This window comes from Mustela putorius, unplaced genomic scaffold, assembly GCF_011764305.1.
Source record: "Mustela putorius furo isolate JIRA1106 unplaced genomic scaffold, ASM1176430v1.1 tig00000992_pilon_pilon_pilon, whole genome shotgun sequence".
NCBI classification, from domain to species: Eukaryota; Metazoa; Chordata; class Mammalia; order Carnivora; family Mustelidae; genus Mustela; species Mustela putorius.
This window is the reverse complement of record NW_025421526.1, coordinates 807,304-819,630: the sequence shown is the minus strand read 5'-3', so window position 1 is coordinate 819,630 and position 12,327 is coordinate 807,304. Positions and strand designations below refer to the sequence as shown.

Genomic DNA, 12,327 nt, shown 5'->3' with positions numbered 1-12,327 from the left:
TTTAAAGAGTTTATTTGTTTATTTGTTAGAGAAAGGGATAAAGCACCTGCACAAGCAGGGGGAGCAGCAGGCAGAAGGGGAAGCAGGCTCCCTGCCCACCAAGGCGCCTGATGCAGGCTCCTTCCCAGAACCCTGGGATCATGATCTGAGCCAAGGGCAGATGCGTAACCCACTGAGCCACCCAGGCTTTCCTAGTATATACTTTTTATATATTAGATTCTTTGCATGATACAAAAAGTATGCAATGTCATACATTTTAATAATGTATACATTAATTTAATCATTAAGATTTAAAGTAGCTTACCAAAAAAATCAACACTCTGTTCCCAATTCTCAGAAAATTACAATCAAAGGAATTAAGTAGGGCATTTAGAAGAAGATGTTACCAAATTCCTGATTAAATGAGTATGTATTAGGTTGAATTTGGACAAGAAAGAAAGAAATGATTATTTGGACAAACTAACTCATCTTTATAAAACTGTAAAATAATGAGCATTAGTTGTAAGGAACCAGGGGAAAAGAGAACTATTTGTAGGATGCTCTGAGTCAGAAAGGAAGTGGCATCATTGTCTTTCATTCTCTGGGCCCATAGCTCTCATTCTTCCACGGGTCTGACATTTTGCATCTGGAACGGAAGTAGCTAAAGGTGAGCACACTCACGGTTCCTACAAGTGCTTGACTCAGCTCCCCGGGGCTGCCTATTCCTTTATAACAATGACTCCGGGAAGCTGAACTCAGGATGGGTACGTCACCGACAGTCGCAATCTATTGTGCTTAAGGATGAAAACTTTAGATAATATTTGGAAGTAATAACCCTTTTCCAGCCAGAACAAAGTTACCTGCTTCGTGGCCTCTTCAGAAGCCCTTCTGGCTGGACGTAGACTAAACTGACGCGAGGCAGATTGACAGGAGAAATCAAATTCGTTATCATACCTATGGGAATCCACGCAGGCAGACAAATTCCAGAGACAGCCCGGCAGGACGAGGTAGTTTTGTCATCCTGATCTAAGAAGAAGGGGGTGGAGGTCTCGGACTTCGGAGGAAAGGGTGGGGTTCACAGAGAGGTCCGGTGAACAGACGTTGGGTGATTAGATATTCGTACCGTCATACAGCTCGGTCACTCAAGCTAAAATTTATCTCCGTTAATAACCTTTATTCTGGGAAAGATCCCTGGGTTTAGGTTCTTCTGTGTAATTAGGGGAGGGGCAAGAGTTTTTCTTGAGCTCCTAGGATGTCGAGTGCCGTCAGCTCAGAATCATGCCAGAGCGGCCCGTCTTGGGGCAGTCTGCTCTGGGCCTCTACCTCACACATGGGCTCACAGTTTGCTCTGCTCTTGCTCTGCTTTTCTCAAATAAATTGAGATAATCAGAAGCAGAACATTGAGAAGACTCTAATATATTTGTCTAAACAGACACAAAATCTGGGACTGCAACAGACTTTGAGGGGAAATAAGAAATTTGACCTGACTAAAGTTATTGATTCTTGAACTAGGAAAAGGTAGTGTCAGCTTGAACTCCACTAGCTATCACTCACAGTTCTGATTTGAACGGTCTCAACTGTCTTCCTACGTCTTTCCAAAGTTCGTATACCTCCTGCCCATAGATGTCACAGTCAGTGTGAGTTAATAGAGTCATTAGAATTAATAAATAATTGGGGCGCCTGGCTGGCTCCGTTGGTTAAGGGTCTGATTCTTTTTTTTTTTTTTTTTAAAGATTTTATTTATTTATTTGACAGACAGAGATCACAAGTAGGCAGAGAGAGAGCAGAGAGATGAGGAAGCAGGCTCCCCGCTGAGCAGAGAGCCCGATGTGGGGCTCGATCCCAGGACCCTGAGATCATGACCTGAGCCGAAGGCAGCGGCTTAACCCACTGAGCCACCCAGGCGCCCCAAGGGTCTGATTCTTGATTTGAGGCTCAGGTCATGCTCTCAGGGTGGTGAGGTGGAGCCCCATGCCAGGCTCCGAGCAGAGCACAGAGTCTGCTTGAAATTCTCTCTCTCTTTCCCTCCGCCCCTCCCCACTCATGTTCTCTCTGTCTCTCTCTAAATATACAAACAAAATCTTTTTAAAAAGAATTAATACACTTGTATAACCAAAAGATTCATTAGAGTCATTAGAATCAACGAGTGAGTTATATAACCAGAAGAGAGACACAGATCTAGGCAGACAGCAGACAGAGAGAGAGCCGCTCAGGCGCCCCAGATTTTTCTGTATTGTTCTCTGTTTAAGGCGGAACTGCCAGTGACAGAGAAAGCCACACTGAATGTATCCAGCTCTTTTTTTCTCCTCACACCTAAATTTACTGCGCTCATGTGTGTGTTTTCCATTTGCTTCTGTTTGGAGCTGTTAGCATTAGTAGTTGAAGAGAATTGAATTCTCAGAAAACTCAGGTTCGGTTTAGATATAGAATACCAACTTTATCTGCTTCTTCCCCCTTAAAGAAAAGAAATGGAAGCAGTGGGCACCCAGGTGGCTCAGTGGGTTAAAGCCTCTGCCTTCGGCTCAGGTCATGGTCTCAGGGTCCTGGGATCGAGTCCCACATTGGGCTCTGCTCAGCAGGGAGTCTGCTTCCTCCCCACTCTCTGCCTGCCTCTCTGCCTACCTGTGATCTCTCTCTCTGTCCAATACATAAATAAAAATCTTTTATTTTTTTTATTTTTTATTTTTTTAAAGATTTTATTTATTTATTTGACAGACAGAGATCACAAGTAGGCAGAGAGGCAGGCAGAGAGAGAGAGGAGGAAGCAGGCTCCCCGCTGAACCGAGAGCCCGATGCTCGATCCCAGGACCCCAAGACCATGACCCGAGCCAAAGGCAGAGGCTTTAACCCACGGAGCCACCCAGGTGCCCCTGGTCTATTTTTTTAAATAAATAGTTTGTACATGTAAGCTGTTTGTAACATGAAGATGCTCTTTCTCCCTCTTTACTTTCATTTCTTACATTCTACATGACAAGAAGTTAAGCCTCGTGGTGAGCAGCTTTTAATGTATTATTCTTAGAAGAAACTTTATGAAATCATATCTGAGCGCTGCTTCTGAAAGTAAAAGAAAGAGTAACAAAGCTTTTTATCACAATCTACTCTACAAATCAGTGTTAGGATTTGACCAATGAACTAACATTAGGGAATTTTACATTTCACAATTCTCCGGAAATGTCACTTCCTGTAATAAGAACCAGACCCAGGAGATGTTTTCCTGGAGAATTGGCCAATCTTTAGGTAAACATGAGTGGAGTCAATAGTCTGCAATTATTTCAGGAGGGTTTTTTGGTTGTTGTTTTGATTTTGTTTTCTTTTTGAACCACTCTGTGTTTCTAATATTATTTACTTACCAAAGCATTGCGTTTTGCTTCATTGTTTCCCATATTTTACCTTTCCTCTACATGTACTTCTGAAACATAATCTAAAAATTCACTGTGCAGGGGTTCCCGGTTGGCTCAGTCAGTAGACGGAGGAGACCAGGCAGGTCTTGATTTCAGGGTGGTGAGTTTCAGTCCATGTTGGGTTAATTAAAGAGATTAATTTAAAAAAAAAGACACTAAAGCTGTTTTAAAAAGACTTTAAAAATTTGACTCTTTTATAAGAAAACATCAGGCATTATTTTACTTTTTTAAATTTTTAAGATTTTATTTATTTACTTGAGAGGGCATGAGGGTCAGAGGGAGAAGCAGACTCCCTTCTGAGCAGGGAGCCGGGCGCGGACTCGATTCCAGGACCCCAGGATCACCATCTGAGCCGAAGGCAGTTGTCCAACCAACTGAGCCACCCAGACACCCCCATCAGGCATTATTTTAATGTCAAATAGTTTTAATGATAAGGAAAGGGGATTCTGACCTGGGCTGTGTAGTACTGGTATTATCTCATCTCCTCAACATCCTCCAAGTAAGAGCAGTTGAAACAAATTGATTCATAACCAGTTTGTAGAAGCAAAAATGGCACAATAACTACCAGTTAGGTCACATCGGGCTGGTGGCAGGACAGAGCCGCAGCACCGCTAGCTTAGACATTGAGGCTACGTACCTGGTTACATGGTCTTATCACACAAAGCAGAGGGGTAACGGGCTTCAAGACTGGTTAGTGAACCAGGATCTGTCCGTATCTCTCTATCACTTAGAGCAGCTAGTTTTCTTTTTAAGGCTTTATTTATTTATTTGAGACAGAGAGAGCACAAGCAGAGGGAGCAGCAGGCGGTGGAGGGGAAGCAGGTCCCCGCTGAGCAGAGAGCCCCATGAGGGGTCAACCCCAGGACCCTGGGACCACAACCCGAGCTGAAGGCAGAGGCTTCACCGACTGAGCCCCCCAGGCACCCGTGACATGCAGTTTTATTTCAGGTAATTCTCAGTCGTACATGATGGTTGCTTCAGCCAAAGGCACCGCATCGAGGCCAGTGAACAGGGACATCATGTGGCCTTTCCCGTGTGGCTCCATTAGAGAAAGGATTTTGTTCAAAAGTGCCCATCCTGGGAACATGGCGTATTTTCTATCTCGTGCTGTTGGCTAGCGATTTATCATGTAGAGACAATTAAATACCAATCCCTGTGAGGGGAGTGGAGTCACCCATGAATGTGGACTACTGACCAGTTTATTTATTTATTTATTTATTTCAAAGATTTTATTTATTTACTTGACAGACAGAGATCACAAGTAGGCAGAGAGAGAGAGGAAGAGATGCAGGCTTCCCACTGAGAGGAGAGCCCAATGCGGGGCTCGATTCCAGGACCCTGGGATCATCACCTGAGCTGTAGGCAGAGGCTTTAACCCACTGAGCCACCCAGGCACCCCTGACCAGTTTATTATTAATAAATGTACCCCTGGGGCAGTTCTAGGTTATCTCTCCCTGAGAACTAGACTCTGAACAGACTGCCGATTCCCGTGAAAGTGGTAAAGAATGTGGTTAAATGTGCGGCAAGTAAGATAACGGAGACAGCGGTGCCGGGCGTCCCAGATAAGGGGCAACTGGGGGGCTTGGGCGGCTGAGCAGCCCCCTGTGGACTCCGACTCAGGTCCTGATCTCAGGGTTGTGAGGTCTAGCCCTGAGCCCGCGGGCACTGGATCGGCAGGAGTCTGCTTCTCTCCCTCTCCCATCGACCCTCCCCTGATCCTGTGCATGCGCTCTGTCGCTCTCTCTAAAATAAAGAAGTAAATCATTAAAAACAGTTCAAAATATGTCCATAATCTCAGTGGCCTAATTCGTATTCCCTTACTAGAGCGTATTTTTCTGCACGAACAACAATTTTTCTTGTGTATTTGCTCAGGCCAACACTCCTCAAAGTCTTTTATGTCTGTCCAGTTCACAAAATCCAACGCTGAATCCTTCCAAAGTTTAATTTTTATATCCGGAGAGAGAGAAGGAGCACTGACTTTTGAGGCATAAATTATTATGCATTGATAATTTTTGGATTCCAGAAACCCATAAATCCTTTTTTTTTTTTTTAAAGATTTTATTTATTTATTTTACAGAGAGAAATCACAAGTGAAGGGGCAGGCAGAGAGAGAGAGAGAGAGAGGAGGAAGCAGGCTCCCTGCTGAGCAGAGAGCCCGATGCGGGACTCGATCCCAGGACCCTGAGATCATGACCTGAGCCGAAGGCAGTGGCTTAACCCACTGAGCCACCCAGGCACCCCCCATAAATCCTTTAATAGAAATTTTCAATATGCCCTTTTATTGCATCAAGAGAGGATCAAACCCTCACGTTTTTAAAGCCCACTACTTCTTGACTTTTTGAACGATCTCAACCTCTCAGTCACCTAGAAAATTGAGTCACAGCAAGAAAATCTACTTTCTACTTGTCCTTTAACAACTCTCACACACACGTGTGTGTGCACACTTGGACATGCATCGCGTCCCTCTATCTCCCTGGCCCCAGAGAAAAAGAGAACGTGTTGTTTTAACGGAATATACTCTCTCCTTCAGGCCAAAGACCCTCTTCGCCTGCTGCCCAGGACCCTCTATTCATTTTATTTTTTCAAAGATTCACTTATTTATTTCAGAAAGACGGAGAGCACGTGTGGGAGCGGGGGGAGGGGCTGGCTCCCTGCTGAGTGTGGAGCCTGCAGGGCTCAGTCCTGGGACCCTGAGATCACGACCTGAGCTGGAATCAAGAGTTGGGAGTGTAACCAACGGAGCCCCCCAGGGCCCCTCTGTTCATTTTACTTTTGTTTTAGCTTTTGCCTCCCTCTCTCTAGTGGCAGAAACGAACTCTACCCCCCACAAGTGTCCCTGACAGCACTCCTGGTTCTTCAGGGTCCGCTCATAAAATGGTACCCTAACTTGCTGTTTTCACAGCCTCTGCTCAGTCCCTTCGATAGCTCACCTGCTGCTGCCCACGAAACCGAACCAAATCCTCTGTAATTTTGCAAGGGCGATGACAAGGTCACTGTCACAAAACCCCACGCATGCGTTTTTAGCTCTTGCCTTACTTCGAACCCTTTGTGCTTTAGACAGTGTCGACTCCAAGTGCCCATGTCCCCTCACGTTCCTGCCGCTGTGGCTCGCCGGGTCTCCTCCTGCTTCCCTGGCGAGTTCTTCGCTCTGCTCAGATCTCTTCCTCTTCCTCATTCTGCGGACTTTCGCTCTCGGGTATCCGTTTCCAGTCTTCACACTGACCTCGTAGAGTCACAGGTCACACAAACTGAAGTTTGTAAAACCACCTGAAGAAGAAGAGTGCCTGGTCCAGAGCAAACGCTGTACAAAGTCCGTTTCTCACACACCAGTCCACGGAAGTGATGAATCTTTACACTTCGATTGTCACGTTTCTGTCTCCAGCAGAGACATCGGCCCTGAGCCCCACGTCTACATACTGGGCTGCTTGTTTCATGGCTCCTGTTCTCAGGGTCTGTTATCAAAGAACGAGACTGAGACAAGGTGCACGTTTTTTAAAGATTTATTCTATGCCGAGTATTAGAAGTCAGACTGACCGGCCAGCGCCGCCCCCGAAGTGAGCGACGCCTCCCAGCCTCACAGACTAACGCTTCGAGAGCGAAGGCCCGGCCACACATCGGTGGCCAGTGGGATTGTAACATTGCATAGTCGTGTCGGGCCGCACGCAGGCAAGTGGCCACTTGAATTCCAGTTTACCCTGCAGTAGCTGTTGGAACGAACCCATCACTCGGGTCAGAACTGGCGCTCAAGCTTGGCGCCCCGAAGGTGGGGGTTGCATTCTCCGGTGGTTAGGGAGACAGAATGTGCGCTTCACTGACTCCATGTCCCCACCTGGCCTGACTCGTCCTCGCATTCTGGGCTCTACCAGGGACCGGCCGACCATATTTTACCGGTTTCCCAGACTTGCTTCTAAGTAAGTTTCTCTGGGGGTGGGGGCCGGGTCAGTTTACGTTCTCCTCACAAACAACAAAACGGCTGTTTAACGGAGGTGGAGTCGCTCTGGCTGAATAGGTCCTTACACAGGGAATGTCTCACACACATTTCACACTCCAACTGCCTCTCACGGACGTCATCACTTTCCTGAAGCAACAAGTTCCTCGTCTTTGGCTTCTCGACTCGTGCCTGGAACGATGCATCGACACATTGTTAAATCAGGAAATGTAGCTGCGCTGGATTCTTTTCTCCTCCTCATCTTCCCTGTGATTTTAACCATCCAATTACCGTGAATTTACCTTGTATTTTACTGACCGATCAGCCCACGTCTCACCATTTCCACTTGCAATAATATTATATATCATATGAACCTCTCTCACGGTCTCTCTCTCTCTTTTTTAAGGGTTTATTTGTTTTTTTTTCAGGGAGAGAGAGGAGGGGCAGATGGATGGATGGAGGGACAAGTAGCCTCTTTGCTGAGTGGTAGAGCCTGACACGGGGCTTAACCCCAGGACCCTGAGTTTGTGACCTGAGCCAAAACCAAGAGTCAGATGCTCGGCTGACGGAGCCAGCCACGTGCTCCTTCAGATTTGGTCTTTAGTCAAAAAAAAAATTTTTTTTTTTAATGTTTGTAGATGTAGCTTCTATTTCCTCTAAAGTTTGGAGAAAAAAAGAAAATATGATACTTTACAGATTTTCAGGCACCTCTTTTAGGTGTTCCTTTGTGGAGACTCGTTCTGTCCACTGGGTCTGTAACTGCTGGGTGAACTTCTGGTCCTCGTCTCAAGTGTAAGGGACAACCCCCCCCCCCAGGTCTTTTAAGGCCTTGACCTATGCCCTTAGTGAATGTGCTTAGGTAGGTTGAGTCAAAAACCAACTTCCCATATATATGGATAGAATGATGTAGAAATATTTATGCTGTATTAAATATAATCACTATGAAGTATATATTTTAAACCAGGAATAGAAACATTTAGGCAACTCAATAAATCAAAAATAGTAATAATAACCACAGTAAAAATTAGTTTTAGTTAATGAATTGGACTTACAGGATTAGCAAACCAGAGAAACTGATTTTTATCCTGTCGTTCCTTTGGTGATATTACTTACTCATTGTCTCTGATTCACAATGAAGATCAATATTTCAAAGACAAATAAATACAGAGAGATATAAGTAGTTAATATACTGAATTATATTTTCCTGAGTCGGATTTCATCTTTGTCCCCTGAGTCTTGCTTATTTTAAGGAAATCTCTGGGCAAGTCCGGGATTGAGTCCTGCCTCTGTCGCTTACCAGCCAGCTGGGCATAGGACGTCGGGAACAAATCACGAACTGCTAACATAAATCCAGTGTATCTGTCCCATTGGCTATACAGCATTATTGTCAAGATACAGAAGCCGAACGATAAGAAACCACTCAAAAAAAGATAAAATATTACCAAAAAATGATGTCTTATAATGATATCTTTGTACTTTCAGTATTTCTTAAAATAAATGTGGTATGTATTTCCATTTACTCAGAACCTCATGACATTGTATCTTTATTTTAATCTTATTTCATAGGTAAATAATCCCAATGCCAAAACAGTATTTATAATGATGACTCGGTGTCCCAAGAATGTGGGGCCTGGGGAAAGTTAACACAGCGATAGAGACGGCCCTGACCTGACTCGTCAGAGTTCGGTGTGTGGCGGATGTGCGCTCACACAGCCTCAGACCTCTCTCGGAGAACTGCCGGCACATTTGCATTCCCACAATGTATTTATTCAAAAAATACTCTTTTCCTGAGAAAAGTCTGACTCTCAAACCTCTCCCTGAGATGGTACAAGTTCAGAAACTCTGCCTTCAGGAACAGGAGTGGGAAGCCTATTAAAAATAGTTTTTAACAAAAATGCATTTTTGGAACCTAGTCATTATGGATATTTGAAAATTTTCCATTGAAAATACTACTTGTAAAAAATGAATTTCAAAACATAAAGAGAAAATTATTATAATCCTTATAGGGTTTTTAATCTTTCTGCTTTCCCACCATAAGTTTTATCCTAATTTTTTCTTTCTTCAGTCATTATTCTTGGTGTTTGGGTACTGCAAATTGACACAAAATGAAAAAAAAAGCCAAAGAAGCACACAGGTTAAAGATAAAAACAGGCTTCAGATGTTAGTGGGCAGAAGGGACCAGCCAGATTGAGTGGACGGTGGTGAGAAACACCAGGGTAACAGTATCAGCCACTGCTGAGCAGAAAATTGGAATTATTCTTGAAGCTATTTTTTTCTCTTTTCTGGTTGACACATTTTGTCTCCCCTGTCTTTCACTGGTGCACTACAAAGACGCAGCCAAAATGGAATTTCTTCTTTTCAACATGGGAAAGTATGCATTGATCTCGAGGTTAATAGTTAGACTTCAAAAAAGTTCAATATATGAAAAAGAAAATTTGAGCTAGGAAGTCTAAATTACATAAGCACCATGCCAATGATATACAAATGAACATAGTATACAACTTTTCCAGATTAATTTAAAGATGATAGAATAAGGGGCACCTTGCTGGCTCAGTCGGTTAAGCGACTGCCTTTGGCTTGGGTCATGACCTCTGGTCCTGCCATCAAGCCCCGTTTTGGGGTCCCCAGTCTGTGGAGTCTGCTTCTCCCTCTGCCTCTCCCCCTGCGTGCTCTCTCTCTCTCCCTCTCTCAGATAAAGAAATAAGTCTTAAAAAACGAGAGGATAAAACAGCAGAAGTTGGGAATGACAGCCGAGTGACTGTCTGCAGGTAGTTTCACGCCTTTCCTGAAAAGATGTCCTAGAACCTGGCGCTACCCCCAGCTCTGGATCCCTTCCATTCTCTGGGAGCTTTTGCTCTTTGAATCCCACGTTCCCAGGCTCATGCACCCCCGCGGCCGTGCCCTTCCAGTCGGCTCCCCGCCCGGCCGGCTGCAGCCGACAAGACTCGCTTTGTGCGGCCGCGTGTCCACAGGCAGCCCAGCCGCTCCACAGTAACCATGAGACCTGAAATGTCTCCGTTGGTCCCTGAACTCTTCCCAATCAGAGCTCTATTTTCAGGTATTTTTTAGACCTTCAAAGAATCTGAGAGAACGTTCTCAAGGAAGGACACGCGCCGCGAACAGGACTGCGTTTCACTCTGAGCCCGGCCGTCGTCAGGAATTACTGACCTGGATTGTGACCGCGGCGGTTTGCTGAGCTGGTCACCACCCCGGTGCCTTTGAAATCGACCCCCCTCCCCCGACTCCTTTTAATCCTCACACCCCTGAGAGCGGTTCTAGTAAAACACCCATTTTAGAAACGAGTAAACAGAGGCAAAGAAGGGATGGATGAACTATCAAATTCGATAACTGGTCACTGAACTGGAATTTGAGGTTTTACAGTCTGTACCATTGAGCCAGGGCTGCCGTGAAAATGTGCTGCTGACTGGGTAGCTTCAACAACGGAGACTTATTTCCTCACAGCTCTGAGACATGCACTTTGGAGACCAAGGTGTCAACACAGACTAATTTCTTTTGAGGTCTCTCTTCTGGGCTAATAGGTAGTAAGTCTTAACTCTGTATGTATCTGAACCATATTTTTCTTTTTCTTTTTCTTTTTTTTATGAGGACACCAGTAATATTGGATTAGGACTCACCTCAAACTCATTTGTCCCCAGTTACCTCCTTAAGGGTCTTATCTCGGGGCGCCTGGGTGGCTCAGTGGGTTAAGCCGCTGCCTTCGGCTCAGGTCATGATCTCAGGGTCCTGGGATCGAGCCCCGCATCGGGCTCTCTCCTCAGCAGGGAGCCTGCTTCCCTCTCTCTCTGCCTGCCTCTCTGCCTACTTGTGATCTCTGCCTGTCAAATAAATAAATAAAATATTTAAAAAATAAAAAAATAAAGGCCTTATCTCCAAATAGGACACAGTCTGACGTATTGGGGTTAAGACTTCAACATGGAATCTATAGGGACACAACTGAGCCCATGACAGTCTCATCCCACAGCTTCTGTTAACCGTAAACAAATCGAAGTCGAGTGAAGAAGGAGGGCAGCACTGGAGGGAACAGGGAACGAAGGACAAACAAGAGAAAGAGAAAAAGGAGCAATGGAAGAAGGAAAGATCTTCTTTGGGACGATCGCACGGGACATTACTTGGTTTGATTTGATGGTTCTTGGTTTCCCTAAGGAATGCAGCCACCTGTATACAGTGATATACTTGCCAAGCAAACCAGAGCAACCTTACAGGCAGAGTGCTTTGTAGATGTTGTTGAAGACTGACCGGTGGTTGGGAAGGCATCTTGGTCTGCTGAGATGACCATGAGCTCGGAGTTACAGGGGTTTGGGTGCAAGCTTAGCTCCGTCTCATTCTACTTGGAAAAGTTATGCCCTTTTTCTGAGCCTCACTTTTCTTAAGATGGGCACAATAGTTCATATAGGTAAGATTTTTAAGAGGATTATAGTTGATTTGAAGTTCATAGATAAGCTTATATCCTCAATAAGTGAAAATCTCAAGGTTCTTCTCTTTTCCTTTCCATTTCTGGCTCCGCACTTCCTAGAGTCACACAAACCACTTCCCTTTCTTTCACACTTTCTCCTACACGCTGCCGTTTATCTCGATTGGATTTAAGCAATCATTCTTATTCCTCTTTTGATTTGGAAAATACCTACCACTTAAGCAAAATTTTATGAACACAAAATCTACTGTATTTACCTTCTCTTTAAAAAAAAAATAAGCACATTTATCAATTGAAGTATTTCGTACTTCCAGAAAAGGAGAATAAGCAACATGAAAAACAGTGTTACAAAGAGAAATATGGATGGACAACTCCTCGTCACATTTGCTTTTAATCTCTTTATTTTTTGGTAGGACTGAGAGAAATAAATAAAACTGCATTGATATATCCAAAGATCCATATTGTAACCTAATTTTAGTCACAAAGTATATCCCAGTTATTTTTTTTTTAAGATTTTATTTATTTATCAGAGAGAGAAGGGGAGAGCGCGAGCACAGGCAGACAGAATGGCAGCAGAGACAGAGGGA

General features: G+C 44.5%; 1 protein-coding gene across 11 annotated transcripts in view; it reads left to right on the top strand.

The window, feature by feature from the left end:
- The window catches only part of TFPI (tissue factor pathway inhibitor), a 99,367-nt gene that overhangs the window by 41,775 nt on the left and 45,265 nt on the right, over positions 1 to 12,327 (top strand). The window contains exon 1 of one of the 11 annotated variants that reach the window (XM_045086448.1): positions 4,201 to 4,328. The exons of 9 other annotated variants lie outside the window; for them this stretch is intronic. The gene's annotated coding sequence lies outside the window, so the exon portion shown is untranslated. Of the gene's footprint in view, positions 1 to 4,200; positions 4,329 to 12,327 lie in introns of those variants that run through there. One more of the 11 variants, XM_004763346.3, reaches the window with a different exon arrangement.